Genomic DNA, 22,662 nt, shown 5'->3' on the forward strand with positions numbered 1-22,662 from the left:
TCCATGAATTCCACCTGTAGGGACATTACCGGACATATGAGTCCAAATGTACAAGTTATAACTGAAGCTACCGAGCTTAAACTGCGATCTAACCATGGCCTCAAGTCCTCCAGACTGGCCCATCACCAAAACATAGCATACACATCTCGCACATCATCCCTGAAACCACAAGCCGGTGATGCACAGCTGATACTGAGCGCTCATGTGCGCATACGAATACGTGGAAGGAATTCAAAGAGTTATGTCCCAAGCTGAATCAATCCCGCACGATAAGGAAAGAAAGATGGGAAGTATATATCCTAAATGCCCTGTAGCCTCTCGAAGATAAGTATGGACGTCATCATACCGATCCACAAGACTCTACTAGACACTTGCTCATGACTTGTAGAACCTATGAACCTAGAGCTCTAATACCACCTTGTCAAGACCCAAAATCTAACTAGTCGTGATGGAACCTAACCCAACCCGCTAGGTAAGCCAACTTTCAACTATCCAATTCCAATAATAATTATTAAAGCAATTTAAGTAAATAAAGATCTTAATCTTATACATTCCCCCAAGAACTGGTAGTACAAATCATGAGCTTAAAAGAATAGAATTTACAAAGCTGATATGAAGTAAATACATCTTCTGTTTGAAAAAGTACATAAACAAAGTTTTTATAATCTAAGGCTACCATGAACAAGAGGCAGCTACCATAAGAACGCAGGTACATCTTCAAATCCGGCAACCATCGAGTACAGTAACAACATCAGCCAACATCTGCACGCAATGTGCAGAAGTATAGTATCAGTACAACCGACACCATGTACTGAGTAAGAAACAAACCTAACCTTAGGTTGAAAGTAGTGACGAGCTTTTACCAAGGTCAGGTCCAAAAATCAATAGTCCACAACAGTCCATAACCATGTAAAGCAAATAAAACAAGAAGTAACTCAGAGATAAAATGCTCAGCTAAATCATGATTTCAAAAATAATAATCCTTCCTTTCAAGTACATCACTGAAAACCCAAATCGTTTACCGAAATTGCCAGAAATATGAATAAGTTTGAAAACAATAATTTTTCCAAAATCCTTTCAATAATAAATGAGATGTTTTATTTTCTTTCCAGATAACCTGTGTAAAAACAAATGCACCACTATGCCCATCTGTCAACATGTGTGAGAAATCATGAATGTTGTGATACTATACAACATGGGAAAAATACATCTCTATGTATGTATGTCATGTGTGCATGTCAATGCGATGCAACTCAGTGATAAAATCATATGCATACTCTCAGAGTATCATTTCACTCAGTCCTCACAGTCACTCAATCCTCCCAATCACTCAGTCCTCCCAATTGCTCGGCACTCGCACTCAGCAGTCGCACTCAGTAGGTACCTGCGCTCACTAGGGTGTGTATAGACTCCGGAGGGGCTCCTTCAGCCCAAGCACTATAATCTGTACGGACAACTCACGTGCTGCATGGACAACGCACATGCTATAATAATATCTGGATCAGCACGGACAACTCACGTGCTATAATAAAGCCAATCTAGCATGCTGCGGCGTGTAGCCCGATCCCATAATTATCCTCACAATCAGGCCCTCGGTCTTACTCAGTCATCAATCTCTCCAGTCTCTCGGGCTCACAATGTCATGAAAAATCAGCTCAAAATAATGATATGATGTATCAATAAATAGCAACAGAGACTGAGATATGATATGAAGTGAATGAACATGAATATGACTGAGTATGGATTTTCAATTTAAAATAAATAATTCACAGTAATATGAACTCTATGGGTCCTAATAATATTGTGACATAGCTTCAACATGATTTTTAATATGATTCTCAGCTCAATTTCTTGAGCACATAAAACTGCATGGAAAATACCAAGATTATTTGACTACAAAATTTCACGAAACAATTACGTCACAATTTCTATGGGGCACGCCCACACGCCCATCACCTAGCATGTGTTTCACCTTCCAACAATTTAAAAATCCATATATTCAGGGTTTATACCCTCAACTCCAAGATTAGAAGAGTTACTTACCTCGAATAAGCCAAATCCAATATCGAGCAAGCTAAACAATGCTCCAGAAATTCCATTCTGCGCGTAACAACTTTTGAACTGCTCGCATCTAGTCACAATTAATTTAATTCAGTCCACAAAAATTATAGAAATTTATTCCATATTAAAATACTAATATTTTCCATAAATATCTGAAATTATACCCCAAAAATCACCCGTGGGGCCCACGTTTCGGAATTATACGAAACTCATAAAATCCGACAACCCATCCAATTACAAGTTAAATCATACTAATTTCACTCAATTCCGACTCCAAATCAATGTTCAAAGCTCAAATATTCATATTATGAACTTTAGGCCAATACCCTCATTTTCCTCTTTAAATTCATCAATCAATTGCTAAATATGAAGATAGATTCATGGAATATAATCATAAGGGAGTCAAGAACACTTACCCCAAGTTGTGTGGAAAAATTCCTCTCCAAAATCGCTCAACCCGAGCTCCAAAATCCGAAAATGAGTAAACATCACGAAACCCCGAATTTAAGCTTCTGTCCCAGCGATTTCCGCATCTGCAGACAAGGGGTTGCACCTGCGACCCTCGCTTCTGCGGACAAAAATACGCGCCTGCGAAAACAGTCGGCATTCTCAAATTTCGAAACTGCAGCGCCATTCTCGCATCTACAGGCTTGCAGATGCGCATACCCTTCGCACATGCGGCCTCGCAGATGCGGCAATTTCTTCGCACATGCGAGTAGTGCCCAGTTCCACTCTTGGCCGCTTTTGCGGCTGATTTCGCGCATATGCGGCTTCGCACCTGCGATTAAAAGCTTCGCAGGTGCGATCACAGTCTGAATTTGATCCGTTAACTATCCGAAACTCACCCCGGGGCCCCCGGGACCTCAACCAAATATACTAACAAGTCCCATAATATAATACGGACCTACTCGAGGCCTCAAATCACATCAAACAACATCAAAACGACGAATTACACTTTAATTCAAAAATTATTGAACTTTGAAACTTCAAATTCTACATCTTGTGCCGAAACACATCAAATCACGTCCGATTGACCTCAAATATTTTGCACACAAGTCACATTTCATATTACGGACCTATTCTAATTTCCAGAATCGGATTTCGACCCCGATATCAAAAAGTCAACTTCCGGGTCAAACTTTCCAAAAATTCAACTTTCGGCATTTCAAGCCTAATTCTACTACGTACCTCCATAAAATTTTTCGAACTCGCTCCTAAGTCCAAAATTACCATATGGAGCTATTGAAATCATCAAAACTCTATTCCGGGGTCGTTTACACATAAATCGACATCCGGTCACTATTTTAACTTAATCTTTAAACCTTGGAACTAAGTGTTCCAATTCATTCCAAAATCTCACCAGACCCGAACCAATTACCCCGGCAATTCATACAACAACTGTAAAGTACAATTTGAGAAGTAAATGGGGAAACATGATTGTAATGCTCAAAACGATCGTTATTACAGTTAATTGTTCTGATGCTTTTTGAAGCTCACCAAGCTATGAATCACTTGAAGTTGAACCAAATTTTGTCCATGGTTGAAGAAAGAAAGGTAAGAGACAAAGTGTACATTATTTGACTTCTGCTCACTCTTCACCAGTTACATGTGAGTTCTAATAGCTAGTATTGAATACCTTAACCTAATGTTGTTGCTCGTGACTTAGACAAATGGAGTTGCAGGATTCACTTAGCTTTCAAATAGTGAGTATGATTGCTTTGGCACTGGCCATAGTTCGACTACCATCTTAGCAGCAACAGGTATATATCCATTAAACTGTGAACTGAGTTCAGTACAGAACATGACCTGTGAAACTTGAATTGACTCCCCCTCAAACACATGGATCAGAGCTTTTCTTTCTTCATCAGTTTCTTGTATATGGCTAAGGAGAAGGTATAATTCCAAATCTTGTTAGAGGTTTCATTTGGTTATATGAATGTTAGAGGATTTGTTGAATTAGTATCTGCACATTCGTCCAAGTTAATGTTACTACTTAAATTATCATTAACCAAATTAAAGGTTCTACCAATTTCTCCGCGTTGACAATGCGATTGTGAAACGTTCTTGATGGTATTATTTTAATTTTGGACCTGTCTGACTGATCTCTTTTACTGCTATATGCGTATTTTCCTGGGCTAATACGTGTTCTTTTGAGAATTTGTAGACATTTTAGTTTAGGGATAATATTTTTATGACTAGTTCATTGAAAACTAATGTGTAGAATCTAATTTACTTAAGTTAGGTTTCTTAGCTAGCTATTTTAACTTAATGAATTCATATGCAAATCTACCTTACTTGTGGGAATACACTGGGTTGTTGTTGTTGTTGTTGAATTCATATGCAAATCTGTTGTTTGTCTTTATGTCTGATAGCATGTATACAGATTATCCCGATATAACTTATTTTAGTTCATTTCATTTTCATAATTAATTTTGTTAAGGAGACAACTATTTCACCTTGAATTCATATATTAGGATTTTTCTTATTAAAAAGTAGCACCTGTAATGTATTCTTTTCCTACTTTTTTATCGAAAGTGGTCTATTTGTCTTATTATAATTAGCATCTGCAATGTATTTTTCTCATGCTTTTCTATAGAAAGTGGTCTTGTAATTTTGCCATAATTGTAAGACATTGAAGAAACCTGTAATAATGAAATTTGCTTGTCTGTTGTGATCCATATATAAATGCACAAGTGAATCTAGCTTTAGAAAAATTCTAAATGTATTCATTGTCTGGTATATCTACATAGAATTCTTACTACATTAAAGAATATGTTCGAATACTTTCTTGAATCTGTTAGCTCTCCATTTTACAGTATATTTTTAGATGTTTGTGAACCTGATATAAAGAATATATCGGTTTATTCGTGTTTGTTTCCTGTGTGAATCAACCTCTCCAAGTTAACTAATAATTTGTGGGAGGTTAAGGACATGACGTCAACTCCTTATATTAGTATGAACTCTTATTTTCAAACCTGACTAGCGAGTCCTATTGTTTGAAACTCTTTGTGATTAATTTGAACTCTTTTTTTTTTTACAAGTGTCTGGTATTTGCAGTGAAACTTCTTGCTTAACATGATAACTTGTGTGCCTAGCACCTTTGCCTACTTGTCCATGTGGTTATATGATATGTTTTCTTACTGCCTAGCATATTAAATCCATGAGAAAAAAAGAAATTTTATTGACAAGATATTCTGATTGCTCCATTTGGTTAACATAGATCTAATTCTTTATCCAGTTAATTTTGAAATGTTAAATTGTACTTATTTTATGTATTCTGATATTTGTGAGTTTTGTCATATCTATCTCAATCTCTGTTTTACTATCACTCTATCATTACCATTCTGTTGACTCATAGTATGATGAAAGATGGTCCTCATCTAGGTGCTTGACATTAAACGGATTCTTTTTGAAAATTTTGCTTACTTTTTTTTTTAGTATCTTTTGTAGGTGGAGCAAATGAACAAAGGATAGGCATAAACGGTGAAAACCTTACTTAGAGTGCTGATTGATTATTGTTGAAACTTCGAAATCATTCGAACATTTTGCAATCTTATGTATTAATAATTTTGCATTTGTAAACACTATTGTATAATTTACTTTTATGGATATTACCCCTTTAAATATTTTGGATTGTTGGATTATGAATTTATTTATGATTGTGATAACCCGATAGGTCATTTTATATTTTAGAACCTAATTATGCGTTATGAGTTCTCAAAAACCTCATCTTAACCTTTCTCAATTTGCGTGCACAGTCCGAGTGTTCTTCCGGAAGGCTTATATGTTAAAAACTGATAAAAAGAGAATTTTTACCTTAAAAATTAATTTAAGTTGACTTCGGTCAATATTTTTAGCAAACGGACCCGAACCCATATTTTGACGGTCCCGTTGGATCCGTATCGAAATATGGGACCTGGGCATATGCCTGGAATCGAATTCGGAGGTTCCTAACTCGAGTTATGATTTTTTGATGAAAATTAAAAGTCTGAATATTTAATGGTTTTTAAGAATTGGTTAATGTTTGGCCTTGTTGATACCGGGTCCGTATTTTGCTTCCGGAGCCCAGTATAGGTCCAATATAATATTTATGACTTATCTGTGAAATTTGGTGAGGAACGGAGTTGGTTTGACGTGATTCGGACGTCTGGTTGTGAAAATAGAAGTTTTAAAGTGTTCCTGAGAATTTCATTTGATTTGGTGCTAAATTCGTAGTTCTAGGTGTTATTTTGGCGATTTGATCGCGCGAACAAGTTCGTATGATATTTTTAGACTTGTGTGCATGTTTGATTTGGAGCCCCGAAGGCTCGGGTGAAGTTCGGATAGGCTACGAGATGTTTGGACTTAGAAAATTTGGTATTTTTGCTGCAGCAGCTGTTCTAGTGTGTTCTTATTCGTGTTCGCAAAGATACTCTCGCGAACGCGAAGGGTAAGCTGGTCAGGGTGAGTTTTTGCTCTTCGCGAACACAAAGGACTGGTCGCGAACGCGGAGTGATGGGGGATTTATCTTTCGCGAACGCGACCGTCTCAACGCTAACGCGTAGTGTTTGGGACCTGGGGGAGGGGGGGTCAGTCACTCTTCATCGCGAACGCGAGCAAGGACTCGCGAACGCGAAGGCCAGGGGGCGTAACCTTCGCGAACGCGATAGGAGTTTCATGATCGCGTAAGCTTGGCAAGCTCTGATCTTCGCGAACGCGATGAATACTGTCGCCCAACTATTAAACAGTCCCATTACGGGACTTAAGCCATTCTTTCAACTTTTTAGAAGCCAAACGGCCTAGAGACGATTCTCCCAAGCTAAATTCTTCCCCAAAGTATTGGTAAGTGATTCTAAACCATTTTCTTTCAATTACCCATTACATTTTATGAATTTTCAACATAAAATCTAGAGTTTCATGGTAGAGCTGAGGGTTTTTGGGTAGAAACTAGGGATTTGGAAAAAATGGGGATTTAGACTTCAAATTGAGGTCGGATTCCAAAACCAATTGTATATCCGGGATCGGGGGTGAATGGGTAAATGGATTTTGGTCCGAACCTCGGGTTTTGACCAAGTGGGCCCGGGGTCAATTTTTGACTTTTTGGGGGAAAGTTTGGGAAATCTAAATTTATGCAATGTAATTGATTCCTTTAGAAATATTTGATATTATTGAGTCGTTTTTGAATAGATACGAGTGGTTTGGAGGTGGATTCTAGAGAGAAAGCTGTGATTGAGTATTGAGTGGCTTTCGGAGCGAGGTAAGTGTCGTGGTTAACCTTGGCTTGAGGGATTAGGTATGATTCGCTTATTTGCTACGTGTTTGTATGTTGAGTAAAATGTATAGGTGATGTGACGAGTACCTATGCGTTGTTGTCGAGTCATAACATGCGAGAAAGTCTTATTATTGTAATCGTGGTATTCCTTGATCATATTGTTCATGATTAGACTAGCTATTCGTTATATTGAACAATTCTTATTATGTTTTACGGAAATTGGTATTGACTCAAAGTTGAGGTTAGTAGCATGGGAGTGAATGTTGAAGTAAGACTTATTCTTGATATTTCTATCTCCCTGTCGTTGTTGTTCATTGTCTTGGTGAGGGAGAGTATTAAAGCACGACGGGTGATGTCGTGCAACGTTTTGTGAGTGAGTGTTAATGCATGAAGGGTGATGTCGTGCCATGTTATGAGAGAAAGTTAATGCACGAAGGGTGATGCCGTGTCATTTCTATTGTTCCTTATGGTGAGGTTGAGAGTAAAAGCACGAAGGGTGATGCCGTGCCGTTTCTATTGTTTCTTATGGTGAGGTTGAGAGTAAAAGCACGAAGGATGATGCCGTGCACTTTCCTTTACTGTGTTTACTTGTTTCTTTCTGTTAAAGATATATCGACTGATCATGTTCTCATTCCTGTTGTGATTCCTTGCCATGTAATCCCCTCAGCATGTCCCCTTCCCAATATTTCTTGCCTTGCTTCTTTAGTTGTTATTGTTGTATACATTGATATATATTGCACATGATTATTTTTAGGTGTCTTGTTCTAACCTCGTCACTACTTCGCCGAGGTTAGACTCGATACTTACCAGTATATGGGGTCGGTTGTACTGATACTGCACTCTGCACTTTCTGTGCAGATTTTGGTATCGGCTCGGGTTGATCGAGATTTTAGCTGTTGGACCCGCTATCCGGAGACTCAAGGTAGATCTGTCGGCGTTCACAGACCTTGAAGTCCCCGTCTATCTTTTATGTTTTACTGTTTCTTTTATTGAAACAGTTGTATTCCTTCAAACACCTTACTTGTAGCTAAATCTTAGTAGTTCATAAATTGTGACTCCAGATCCGGGTGGTAGTAATTAATGTAGTTTTTATATTATTCCGCACTCACTACATTTCATCTTAGCTAATTTACTGTTATTTACTGAATGGAAAAAGGATTGGTTTAATGATTCTCTAACATTGGCTTGCCTAGCAAGTGAAATGTTATGCGCCATCACGGTCCCGACGGTGAGAATTCCGGGTCGTGACAATGATAGTTTCTGTTTGTGATTTATATAAATTTTTGTATATTGTTGCTTTATTAGCACGTTGCAATAGCCTTAAAAAACCGTTGCAATAACCTTAAAAAGTCGTTGCAATAACCTTAAAAACCGTTGCAATAGCCTTTTTACCGTTGCAATAGCCTTATAAAAACGTTGCGATAGAATTTTTAACCGTTACAAAAGGCCCAATAACCATTGCATTAGCTTACATAGAGACTATTCAGAACTATTGCATTTGCCTTAAATAATCGTTGCAATAGACAGAGTTATCGTAACGGCTGTAAGCCCGTTGCCATAACAGTCTATCGCAATAGTGTTGAAACCATTGCATAAAACCGTTGCAAAAGATCTATTGGCACGCGACCTGATGAAACGGGCCCTAAACTGTTCGAATAGATCTAGAGCAATGGTTTTCCTATCTACAACAACGGTTTTCCAGCCGTTGCCATAGGTCAAAATTCCAGGACATGCTATGTGTGCCTAATGTAGATGGTTTGTGTGAGTTGATTCTACAGGAGGCTCACAATTCGCGGTACTCTAATCACCCAGGTGTCGCAAAGATGTATTAGGACTTGAGGTTGCACTATTGGTGGAGGTGGAAGAAGAAGGACATCGGAATATATCGCTCGGTGCCTAAATTGTCAGCAGGTGAAGTATGAGCTTCAGTGACCGGGTGGATTGTTTCAGAAGTTAGAGATTCTAGAGTGAAAATGGGAGAGGATGACTATGGATTTCATTGTTGGACTCCCACAGACTCAGAGGAAGTTCGATGCAGTCTGGGTGACTGTGGATAGATTGACCAAGTCAGCTCATTTCATTCTTGTAGTTACTACTTATTCTTCGGAGCAGCTGGCTCAGGTTTACATTCGTGAGATTGTCCGACTTCATGGCGTAGTGTAATGACCCGGCCGGTCGTTTTGAGAGTTGTAGCCCCATTACCCCCATTTACTGCTCATTATGTACTTTATAGTTGTATTGTGACTTGCTGGGGTAGTCAGTTCGAGTCCGGTGAGGTTTTGGAATGAATTGGAACATTTAGTTCCAAGGTTTAAAGCTTAAGTTAAAATAGTGATCGGATGTCGACTTATGTGTAAACGACCTCGGAATAGAGGATTATGATTCCAATAGCTCTGTATGGTGATGTTGGACTTAAGAGCATGTCCGGAAAAAGATTATTTGGAAGTCCATAGCTAAATTAGGCTTGAAATGGCTAAAATAGAAATTTAAGTTTGGAAGTTTGACCGGGGAGTTGACTTTTTGATATCGGAGTCGAAATCCAGTTTTGAAAATTTTCATAGCTTTGTTATGTCATTTATGACTTATGTGCAAAGTTTGAGGTCAAGCGGACTTGATTTGATAGGTTTTGGCATCAAATGTAGAAGTTAGAAATTCTTAAGTTCCTTAAGCTTGAATTGGGGTATGATTCGTGGTTTTAGCGTTGTTTGATGTGATTTGAGGTTTTGACTAAGTTTGTATGTTGTTATAGGACTTTTTGGGATATTTCGTTGAGGTCCCAGGGGCCTCGGGTGAGTTTCGAAAGGTTAACGGATCAATTTTAGATTTGCAGAACAGATGAAGAATTTCTGGTGTCCAGCTCTGGTTTCCTTCTTCGCATTCGCGAAAGAGGTCTCGCGTTCGCGAATGGGAACTGGGGCAGACGAGAGTTTGTTCTTCGCGTTGACGAAGCAAGGGACGCGTTCGCGAAGGGTGAGGGCCAGTTTGCATCGGGAACACGAGAGAGGCCACGTGTTCGCGAAGAAGAGTAAGGGCTGGGGTGGACTTCACGCGTTCGCGTGTGAGGCTTCGCGTTCGCGAAGGCATGGGACCCCTGGTCATCGCGTTCGCGAGAGGACCCTAACGTTCGCGAAGAGGAAATTATGGGCAGCACATTTTGTGCTTCGCGAACGCGAAGCAAGGGTCGCGTTCGCGAAGAAGAAATCCCTGGGCAGAGACTTTAAGTTCTGAAAATGGGACTTTGTGCCATTTTCCATTTTTGATAAATTAGAGTTCAGGAAGAGGCAATATTCGGGAGATTTTCAAGGAAACAACGGGGTAAGTGTTCTTAACTCAATATTGGTCAAATTACCCGAATCCATGATTATTTTTAACATTTAATTGAGGATTTAAGTTGGGAGATTTAGAAAACCTTCTTGGTTTAATTTGAAGATTTGAGGGTCGAGTTGATGTCGGAATTTAGTGACTTTGGTATGGTTGGACTAGTGGTTGGATGGGCGTTCATATTTTATAACTTTTATAGGGTTCTAGGACGTGCGCCCCATGAGCGATGTTTTGGAGTTAAAATTCGGATTTTGTTGGAAAATTTGTATTTTCTTATGGAATAAATTCCAATAATTTGTATTAATTGAATTGATTTAATTGTGACTAGATACGAGGCTTTTGGAGGCCAATTCACAAGGCAATGGCATAGTAGAGTAAAACATTACCCGGTTTGAGGTAAGTAACTTGTCTAACTTTGTGTGGGAAAAATTCCCCATAGGATTAGTATTGATGTGATGTCTTAAAAATCGTGTACACGAGGTGACGAGTGTGTACACGGACTAAATATGGAAGGTTATGTCATAAAATTGTGTAGATCACTATTTCATATTAATTAAATCATTTCATCCTGTTATATTCATCATCACTGGTCTATTTTTATATTATTTTATTTTTTAAAATTTTGCCTGACCTTTTCTTGCTAATTGCCTTACTTGTTTAGTTGAAATTTTATTTTTTTTATTCTGTGCATTAATCGAAGGTTGATCTTTTCTTAAATTGAAATATTATTAATATAAAGTAGTGGATATTTTTAAATTTGGTACTGAGGCAACGTGTTAAAAATTGTAAAATATTATTTTTGCTGAGATATTCATTTCCGAATATTTTGTGAGATTTTTGTACTCGTTGTGATTGAGCCGTGAGCTCCTTATTGTGGAAAATATTGTTGTTGTTGGTTTATTTTGGCAAGTTGAAATATTTGAACACTTGAGGTGCAAATTGTGATCTTGATACCATGCGGTGGTATAAGGTCTGGGTACTCCAGTGGTATTCCGGCTACTCCCAGACCCTATGTTTCATATTATGCACCCCAGTGTCTACTGTACCTCCTGTACATGGTGCTTTCAGCGGGCAGTCCAGTCGATCAGGCCCGAGCCAGTCCCTGCAGTCGCGTCCTCCGAGGGCTTTTTTTGAGTGGTGACACTCGTAATATAATGAGGGATTGCCCCAGACATAGGAGGGGTGCACCTCCACAGATTTCTCAGGACCCACCTATTCCATAGGGCCTTCAGACTTCTCAGGCCATGATTACTGCACCAGCTGCCACTCCACCTGCACAGCCAGCAAGAGGCGGAAGTCGGGCAGGTAGGGGTCGCCCTAGAGGGGGAGGCCATGCCAGATATTATGCCCATCCTGCTAGGACGGAGACAGTTGCATCCGATTTTTTTATCACAGGTATTTTTCTAGTCTGTCATAGGGATGCATCAATCTTATTTGATCCAGGCTCCACTTATTCTTATGTGACATCTTATTTTTCCCCATATTTGGGCGTATCCCGTGATTCTTTGAGTTTTTCTATTTATGTATCTACACTCGTGGGTGATTCTATTATTTTTGACCACGTGTATCAGTCGTGTTTGATTTTTATCAGTGGTTTTGAGACCAGAGCTAATTTATTATTACTCAGTATGGTGGATTTTGATATTATTTTGGGCATGGTTTGGTTGTTGCCCTATCATGATATCCTTGATTGTTATGCCAAGACGATGACGTTGGCTATGTTAGGTCTATCGCTGCTAGAGTAGAGAGGTACCTTAGATTATGTTCCTAGCAGGGTTGTTTCATTTCTTAAGGCTCAACGAATGGTTGAGAAGAGGTGTGATGCGTATCTGGACTATGTGAGAGATGTTAGTATTGATACTCCCACCGTAGAGTCAGTTCCGGTATTAAGAACTTTTCTTGATGTATTTTCATCAGATCTTCCGGGTATGCTACCCAATAGGGATATTGACTTTGGCATTGATTTGTTACCAGGCACTCATCCCATTTCTATTCCACCATATTGTATGGCCCCAGCAGAATTGAAGGAATTAAAGGAGCAGTTACAGGAGCTGCTTAATAAGGGTTTTGTTCGGCCCAGTGTATCGCCTTTGGGTGCTCCTGTCTTATTTGTGAAGAAGAAGGATAGTTCTATGCGGATGTGTATTGATTACCGCTAGTTGAACAAGGTTACAGTGAAGAACAGGTATCCATTGCCACGTATTTATAACCTATTTGATCATCTTCAGAGTGCCAGAGTGTTCTCAAAAATTGATTTGCGGTCAGGATATCATCAGTTGAAGATTCGGGAACTAGATATTCCAAAGATTGCCTTCAGGACTTGGTATGGTCATTACGAGTTCCTTGTAATGTCATTTGGGCTGACCAACGCCCCAGCATCATTTATGCATTTGATGAACAGTGTATTTCAGCCCTATCTTGACTCATTCGACATTGTGTTTATTGACGACATTCTGGTGTACTCCCGTAACCGGGAAGATCATGAGCAACACCTTAGGACTGTGCTCCAGACTTTGAGAGAAAAGAAGTTGTATGCAAAATTTTCAAAGTGTGAATTCTGGCTTGATTCAGTAGGATTTTTAGGTCATGTGGTAACGAACAAGGGGATCCAGGTAGATCCGAAGAATATTGAAGCAGTAAAGAGTTGGCCCAAACCGTCATCATCTACTGAGATTCAGAGTTTTCTTGGCTTGGCGGCGTATTATCGCCGATTTGTAGAGGATTTCTCTTCTATTACTGCACCTATGACCAAATTGACCCATAAGAGTGCTCCATTCAGGTGGACCGAGGAATGTCAGGAGAGCTTTCAAAAACTCAAGACAGCTTTGACTTCATCTCGGACTGTCGGCTTGCATTCTTGAGGCGAGCTTCTGTACTTCTAACTTGAATTGAATTCTGAAATATACTGTGTTGATGCAAGACGGTAGGGTGATTGCCTATGCGTTCAGACAGTTAAAGGTACATGAGAAGAATTATCTGATCCACGACCTTGAGTTAGCAGCTATTGTTCATGCCTTGAAGATTTGGCGGTATTATTTGTACGCTATCCATTGTGAGGTTTATACCGATCACCGGAGTCTACAAAATCTGTTTAAATAGAAGGATCTTAACTTGCGGTAGCGGAGGTGGTTGGAGTTGCTTAAGGAATATGATATCACCATTCTCTATCACCTCGGGAAGGCCAATGTAGTGGTCGATGCCTTGAGTCATAAAGCGGAGAGTTTGGGCAGCTTAGCATATTTACCGGTAGCAGAGAGGCCTTTAGCCTTGGATGTTCAGGCCTTGGCCAATCGATTTGTTAGATTGGATGTTTTTGAGCCGACCCGAGTTTTGGCTTGTGTGATTTCTCAGTTTTCTCTTTATGATCGTATCAGAGAACGTCAGTATGATGACCCTCATCTGTTTGTCCTTAAGGACACAGTTCAACACGGTGATGCCAAGGAAGTCACTATTGGAGATGATGGTGTATTATGGATGTAGGGCAAGCTATATGTACCCAATGTAGATGACTTGCGTGAGTTGATTCTCCAGGAGGCTCACAGTTCGCGGTACTCCATTCATCCGGGTGCTGCAAAGATATATCAGGACTTGAGATAGCACTATTGGTGGAGGGGAATAAAGAAAGACATAGTGGAGTATGTAGCTCGATGCCTAAATTTTCACCAGGTGAAGTATGAGCATCAACGACCGAGTGGATTGCTTCGGAAGTTAGAGATTCCATAGTGGAAATGGGAGCGGATCACTATGGATTTCGTTGTTGGGCTCCCACGGACTCATAGGAAGTTCGATGCAGTTTGGGTGATTGTGGATAGATTTACCAAGTCAGCTCATTTCATTCCTGTGGTTACTAATTAATCTTCAGAGCAGTTGGCTCAGGTTTACATTCGCTAAATTGTTAGGCTTCATGGCGTACCGGTATCTATCATCTATGACCGGGGTACGTAGTTTACATCACGGTTCTGGAGAGCTGTACATCAATAGTTGGGTACTCGGGTAGAGTTGAGTACATCATTGCACCCTCAGACGGACGGGCAGTCCAAGCGCTATATTCAGATACTGGAGGATATGCTTCGTGCTTGTGTAATAGATTTTGGGGGTGCTTGGGATCATTTCTTGCCACCTGCGGAGTTTGCTTACAATAACAGCTACCAGTCAAGCATTCAGATGGCTTCGTACGAGGCCTTGTATGGTAGGCGATGCTGGTCTCCAATGGGTTGGTTCGAGCCGGGCGAAGCTAAACTATTGGATACGGACTTGGTTCAAGATGCTTTGGAAAAGGTTAAGTTGATTCAGGATCGGCTCTGTACAACCCAATCTAGACAGAAGAGTTATGGGGATCAGAAGGTTCGTGATGTTGCATTCATGGTTGGTGAGCGGGTCTTGCTCAGGGTTTGGCCTATGAATGGTGTTATGAGATTCGGAAAGAAGGGCAAGTTGAGCCCGAGGTATATCACACCTTTTGAGATTCTCGAGAGAGTTGGAGAGGTGGCTTACAGACTTGCACTACCACCTAGTCTCTCTGCGGTTCATCCAGTGTTCCATGTTTTCATGCTCTGAAAGTATCACAGCGATCCATCCCTTGTGTTAGTCTTCAGCTCAGTCCAGTTGGACAAGGATCTATCTTATGTTGAGGAACCACTGGCTATTTTGGAAAGACAGGTTAGAAAGCTAAGATCGAAGAGCATTGCTTCAGTAAAAGTATAGTGGAGGGGTCATCCTGTCGAGGAGGCGACTTGGGAGACCGAGCATGATATGCGTAGCTGTTATCCTCATCTTTTCACCACTCCAGGTATAATTTTAAACCCGTTCGAGGATGAATGTTTGTTCAAGAGGAGGAGGATGTAACAACCCGGCCGGTCGTTTTGAGAGCTATAGCCGTATTCCCCCATTTACTACTCATTCTGTACTTTATAGTTGTATTGTGACTTGTCGGGGTAATCAATTCGAGTCCGGTGACATTTTGGAATGAATTGGAACATTTAGTTCCAAGGTTTAAAGCTTACGTTAAAATAGTGACCGGATATCGACTTATGTGTAAACGACCCCGGGACATTTTGCTTTGTATGGTGATTTTGGACTTAGGAGCATGTCCGAAAAATTATTTGGAAGTCCGTAGCTAAATTAGGCTTGAAATGGATAAAATAGAAATTTAAGTTTGGAAGTTTGACCGGGGAGTTGACTTTTGGATATCAGAGTTGGAATCCAGTTCTAAAACTTTCCATAGCTCTGTTATGTCATTTATGACTTTTGTGAAAAGTTTGAGATCAATCGGACTTGATGTGATAGGTTTCAGCATCGAATGTAGAAGTTGGAAATTCTTAAGTTCCTTAAGCTTGAATTGGGGTATGATTCATGGTTTTAGCATTGTTTGATGTGATTTGAGGTTTTGACTAAGTTCGTATATTGTTTTGGGACTTGTTGGTGTATTTCGTTGAGGTCCTGGGGGCCTCGGATGAGTTTCGGAAGGTTAACGGATCAATTTTGGACTTGGATAACAGCTGAAGAATTTCTGGTGTCCAGCTCTGGTTTCCTTCTTCGCGTTCGCGAGAGAGGTCTCATGTTCACGAAGGGGAACTGGGGAAGACGAGAGTTTGTTCTTCGTGTTCACGAAGCAAGGGATGTGTTCGCGAAGGGTGAGGGCCAGTGTGCATCGTGAAGGCGAGAGAGGCCACGCGTTCGCAAAAAAGAGTGAGGGCTGGGGTGGACTTCACGCGTTAGCCTACGCGTTCGCGAGTGAGGCATCGCGTTCGCGAAGGCATGGGACCCCTGGTCATCGCATTCGCGAAAGGATCCTCGCGTTCGCAAAGAGGAAATTTTGGGCAGCACATTTTGTGCTTCGCGAACGCGAGGCAAGGGTCGCGTTCGTGAAGAAGAAATCTTTGGGCAGAAACTTTAAGTTCTGAAAATGGGACTTCGTCCCATTTTCCATTTTTGACAAATTGGAGCTCGGGAAGAGGCGATGTTTGGGATATTATCAAGAAAAAAAATGGGGTAAGTGTTCTTAACTCAATATTGGTCAAATTACCCGAATCCATGGTTGCTTTTAACATTTAATTGAGGATTTAAGTTGGAAGATTTAGAAAACCCTCTTGGTTTAATTTGAAGATTTGAAGGTCGAGTTGATGTCAGAATTTAGTGATTTTGGTATTGTTGGACTCGTGGTTGAATGGGCATTCATATTTTGTAACTTTTATTGGGTTCCGAGACGTGGGCCCCACGAGCGATTTTTTTTAGGTTAAATTTCAGATTTTGTTGGCAAATTTGTATTTTCATATGGAATAAATTTCAATAATTTGTATTGATTGAATCAAATTAATTGTGACTAGATACGGGACTTTCGGAGGCCAATTCACGAGGCAAAGGCATAGCAGAGTAAAGAATTACCCGATTCGAGGTAAGTGACTTGTCTAACTTTGTGTGGGAGAAATTTTCCTTAGGATTGGTATTGATGTGATGTGTTGAAAGTCGTGTACACGAGGTGACGAGTGTGTACACGGAATAAATGTGGAAGGTTATGTCATATAATTGTGTAGATCACTGTTGCATATTAATTAAAACATTTCATCATGTTATATTCATCATCATTGACATTTTCTTGCTAATTGCCTTACTTGTTTAGTTGAAATTTTGTTCTTTTATTCTGTGCATTAATCGAAGGTTGAATTTTTCTTAAATTGAATTATTATTAATATAAAGTAGTGGGAATTTTTAAATTTTGTATTGAGGCAACGTGTTAAAAATTGTAAAATGTTATTTTTGCTGAGATATTCATTTCCGAATATTTTGTGAGATATTTGTACTCGTTGTGATTGTGCCGTGAGCTCCTTATTGTGAAAAATATAGTTGTTGTTGATTTATTTTGGAAATTTGAAATATTTGGGCACTTGAGGTACAAATTGTGATATATTGTGATATTGATACGCATGCGGTGGTATAAGGTCTGGGTGTTGAAACGCATGTGGTGAGATAAGGGTGGCTTGATACACGTGGCTAGTAGGGGAACTACTAGAAGCCATGCAGTGTGATAAGGGTGGCTAAAACGCGGGATGCTATTTCGGGAAAAATAATTTCTTTAAAATTAATTGTGAAGGCTCCCGCAGTGATATAAGAAAATGAGATATTGTGAATTTATTTATTATTTGGGACTACGAGGCGGTACCTCGGGAGTGCCCTTATTGATATTTCTTTATGGCTGCATTTGCCTTTGATTATTGTTGTGATTTTCTTAAAGTTGTAAATTTCTGTTTTCTTTCTGTGAGGTATTATTTGCCCTCATCCTGTGTAATTAAATGGTGACATACTACTTATTTGATTCATTTCCATTGTTATTTTATTGGTATTACATTGTTAAACATTTCACCATGTCATTTATTATTTCCACTAAGGCCTGACTTGACCTCGTCACTACTCTACCGAGGTTAGGCTTGGCACTTACTGGGTACCATTGTGGTGTACTCATACTACGCTTTTGTACATCGTTTTGTGCAGATCCAGGTACTTCCTATCAGACCAGGCATCCGTGAATTAGTCGTACGCGGAGATTTCGAGGTATATCTGCCAGCGTCCGCAGACTCCGGAGTCCCCTTCTATCCTTATTATGTTGCTTCTTTATTTTCTTTAGACTTTGATATATAGAGATATTGAGGATAAATTCTTAGAAGCTTGTGACTTATTCCTACTGGTTTTGGGAGATTGTAATGGTTAAATTAAAGTTCTTATTTATTCAACTGCTAAGGATTAAATTTCAGTTTATATTCAGTTATTCCACATTAATATGCTTACCTACTTTTAGAGACTAGGTGCCATCACGATACCATACAGAGGGAATTTGGGGTCGTGACACGTACCGGTATCTATCATCTCTGACCGGGGTACGCAGTTTACATCACGGTTCTGGAGAGCTGTACATCGTGAGTTGGGTACTCGGGTGGAGTTGAGTACAACGTTTCACCTTCAGACGGGCGGGCAGTCCGAGCGCAGTATTCAGATATTGGTAGACATGCTTCGTGAGTATGTGATGGATTTTGGGGGTGCTTGGGACCAGTTCTTGCCACTTGCGGAGTTTCCCTACAACAACAGTTATCAGTCGAGCATTCAGATGGCGTCGTATTAGGCTTTGTATGGTAGATGGTGCCTGTCTCCAATGGGCTGGTTCAAGTCAGGCGAGGCTAGGCTATTGGGTACAAACTTGGTTCAGGATGCCTTGGAAAAGGTTAAATTGATTCAGCATTGACTTCGTACAGTCCAGTCCAAGCAGAAGAGTTATGGGGATCGAAAGGTTCACGACGTTGCATTCATGGTTGGCGAGTGGGTCTTGATCCGAGTTTCGCCCATGAAAGGTATTATGAGGTTTGGAAAGAATGGCAAGCTGAGCCCTAAGTATATTGGGCCTTTCGAGATTCTTGAGAGAGTTGGAGAAGTGTCTTACAGACTTGCACTACCACCTAGCCTCTCTGTTGTTCATCCAGTATTCCATGTTTCCATGCTTCGGAAGTATCACGGCGATCCGTCTCATGTGTTAGACTTCAGCTCAGTCCAGTTGGACAAGGATCTATCTTATGTTGAGGAGCCAGTGGCCATTTTGGACAGACAGGTTCGGAAGTTAAGGTCAAAGAACATTGCTTCAGTGGAGGGGTCATCCGGTCGAAGAGGCGACTTGGGAGACCGAGCATGATATGCACAGTCGTTATCCCCATCTTTTCACCACTTCAGGTAAGTCTCTATACTCGTTCGAGGACGAACATATGTTTTAAGAGGGGAAGGATGTAACGACCCAGCCGGTCGTTTTGAGAAAATTAGCCCCGAACCCCTAATTATTGCTTCATCTATCTCATTTTATAGTTACGTGACTTGCCGGGAGGATTTGTTTTTGGTGTCGGAGTGAAAGGGACACATAGTCCCTAAATTGGAGGTTTAAGTCGTAGGAATTCAACGTAGGTTGAATTGTGAGAAGACGACTCTGGAATGGAGTTTTGACGGTTCCAATAGCTCCATATGGTGATTTTGGTCTTAGAAGCGTGTCCGGATATTAAATTAGTGGTCAGTAGGTCATTTTAGCGTCTATTGGCGAAAGTTCGAAAATTGGATAATTTTTAGAAAGTTTGACCGGGAGTGGACTTTTTGATATCGGAGTCGGATTTCGATTCTGAAAGTTGGAGTAGGTCCGTAATGTCAATTATGACTTGTGTGCAAAATTTATGTCAATCGAACTTAATTTAATAGGTTTTGGCATCGAATGTAGAAGTTAAAGTTTTAAAGTTTATTAGGCTTGAATCGATGTGCAATTCGTATTTTTAGCATTGTTTGATGTGATTAAAAGGCTCGACTAAGTTCGTATGATTTTTTAGGACTTGTTGGTATATTTAATTGTGGTCCCGGGGGCCTCGGATGGATTCCAAGTGGCTAACGGATCATTTTTGGACTTAGAGGAATAGCTGATGCTGGGCTGGTTCTGGTGTCATCGCACCTGCGGAAGGGTTGGTCACAGGTGCGGTCTCTCATTAGCGAGCCTTGAGTCACAGATGCGGGGCGAGGAGGATGGCTAGTGATTGTAGATACGACGTGAAGACCGCAGAAGCGGAGTTGCTTCTGCGAAAGGGTGATCGCAGAAGCGGAGTGAGCGAGGGAACTAGAGTAGACAAGGCTTCCGTAGAAGCGGATGATGGACCGCATAAGCGCTTCCAAAGATGAGGATGTTTGTGCGTAGGTGCAGAATATGGTAGTTTAAGTGAACTCCACAGATGCGGAGACTTCACCGTAGAAGCGAATTTTTGATCGCAAGCGTGAAAAGCCTGGGCAGACTATATTAAATCAAGGGCTCGCGATTTTTATCATTTTTGGACATTTTGAGCTCGGGTCTTGGCGATGTTTTAGAGCAATTTTGAGGGATTTTTTGAAGTAAGTCTCTTGTACTTATTTTTTATCAATAACATTGTTTCCCCATTGATTCTCCCACCTAGATTGTGTGTGTTTAAGGTGGAATTTGGGAGTTTGAGGCTAGGGATTTAGAGAGTTTAATTTGGGGATTTGAGTGGCGATTTGGTGTCAGATTTTGGTAAAAATGGTATGGTTGGACTTGTGGCCAAATGGGTGTTCATATTTTGTAACTTTTACCTGATTCCGAGACGTGGGCTTGGGTCAACGTTTTGGGCCGAATTTCTAATTCTTTGCTTAAATCGTAGTTTCATTATTTAAATTAGTTTCTTGTAGTTATATTTATAGAATGAAATTATTTTGGCTAGATTCGAGCCGGTCGGAGTTGAAAAATCGAGGGAAAGACATCCTTATCGATTGATTGAGCGAGATTTGAGGTAAGTGACTTGTCTAACTTTGTGTGGAGGAAATCCTCTTAGGATTTGGTACTGTATCGCATGTCTACGTGTCTTAAATCTTACTTGCAATTTGTGCAACATGTTTAGTTGAATTACCTGATTTCCTTGATTTGAATTAAATTTTTAACTGTAAGATTTCTTGCTGTAAATTCGTTGTTCCTTCGGTTCGGTTATCTGCTGCATATTTACTTTGGGACTACGAGGCGTTCGAAAAATCCCCCTGTATTGCATATTTACTTTGGGACTACGAGGCATTTACTCGGGAGATCCCCATGTCTTGCATATTTACTTTGGGACTATGAGGCGGTACCTCGGGTGATCCACTTGTCTTGCATATTTACTTTGGGACTACGAGGCGGTACCTCAGGAGATTCCCGTGTCTTGCATATTTACTTTGGTACTACGAGGCGGTACCTCAGGAGATCTCCCTCTCGTGCATATTTACATTTGGGACTACGAGGTGGTACCTCGGGAGCTCCCATGTTGTTTACCTCTATTTGTTGTGTTGTTATTTTCTGAAAATTCTCGTTGTTTAAATTCTCAGTCATTTCAAAATATTATTATATCTTCTGCGTTGCTTTTCTTTTAAACTAGTAGGGGTCTGACCTGACCTCGTCACTACTCTACCTAAGTTAGGCTTGGCATTTACTGGGTACCGTTGTGGTGTACTCATACTATACTTCTGCACATCTTTTGGTACAGATCCAGGTCCTTCCTACCAGGCCAGATACCCGTGAGTTGGACTGTACGTGGAGACTTCAAGGTATATCTACCAGCGCTCGCAGACCTCGAAGTCCCCTCTCTATCCTTATTATGTTGTTTTTCCTTATTCCCTTTAGACTCTGATGTATAGAGACACATAGTATTTTCTCTTAGAAGCTTGTGACTTATTTTCACCGGGTTTTGGGAATTGTAATTATTGATTTGCAGTTCTATACTTATTTCATGTGTTGATAATTGGGCTTCAATTTTATATTATGTTATTCCGCAAATTGTTAGGCTTACCTAGTCTTCGAGACTAGGTGCCATCAAGACTCCTACGGAGGGTGAATTGGGGTCGTGGCAGTTTGTATCGTAACATTGTTCTTGATGTTTTCTACTTCTTCAAACTTAGTTGTGATTAATTTCTCCATTTTTATGGAGTAGTTTATCTTAGGATTTGACGGATATAGTGTTTTGAGTGTTGTTTGTGGATTTGACTATAATTTAATTGCATGAATTCGTTTATAAAGCTTTGAATTGATTGCAAATTTGTTCACTAATTTATTTAACCGAAAGAGAAATATTTTGGTGATTATCTTTACATTATTTTATTTGATTTAAAGTAGTGATTGTTCTAACTAATCGTTAGAACTTTTTGAATTATTGATTAAACCAAGTTAGGATAATATTTGAGAGATATTTTCCTAAAGACTAGTCCATTAACGTGTTATCCACAATTGAGTTAATTTTTTTGTTTTTGAATCTAGTGTTAGTACTCCTATGCATGTTTAATCTTAAGGTGGTCGACAATTCCATAGTTGTAGGTGCTTAAAGTTTATGTATTTGGTGCTTCATAATTCTATTTGAATATGTTATCTTCTTTAGTTTGAGTACTTCTAAGGAAAGGGGCTTATGTTTACTGCTGGTTTATATTTTTCCAGTCACGTGAGATGCTCATGGAAAATCATCGTTAGATTTCAACATGGGTTAACAAAG

The 22,662-nt window shown here is 40.0% G+C and overlaps 1 protein-coding gene across 1 annotated transcript in view; it reads right to left on the minus strand.

The window, feature by feature from the left end:
* Window positions 1-520: 520 nt before the first annotated feature.
* Window positions 521-22,662, minus strand: part of LOC107794604 (uncharacterized) — a 46,686-nt gene continuing 24,544 nt past the window's right edge. The window contains exons 8-10 of the transcript XR_012706493.1: window positions 2,478-2,649; window positions 2,044-2,131; window positions 521-762 (exon numbers count right to left, since the gene is read on the minus strand). The gene's annotated coding sequence lies outside the window, so the exon portion shown is untranslated. The remainder of the gene's footprint in view (window positions 763-2,043; window positions 2,132-2,477; window positions 2,650-22,662) is intronic.

The sequence above is a fragment of the Nicotiana tabacum genome, chromosome 24 (genome assembly GCF_000715075.1).
Source record: "Nicotiana tabacum cultivar K326 chromosome 24, ASM71507v2, whole genome shotgun sequence".
Classification (NCBI taxonomy): Eukaryota; Viridiplantae; Streptophyta; class Magnoliopsida; order Solanales; family Solanaceae; genus Nicotiana; species Nicotiana tabacum.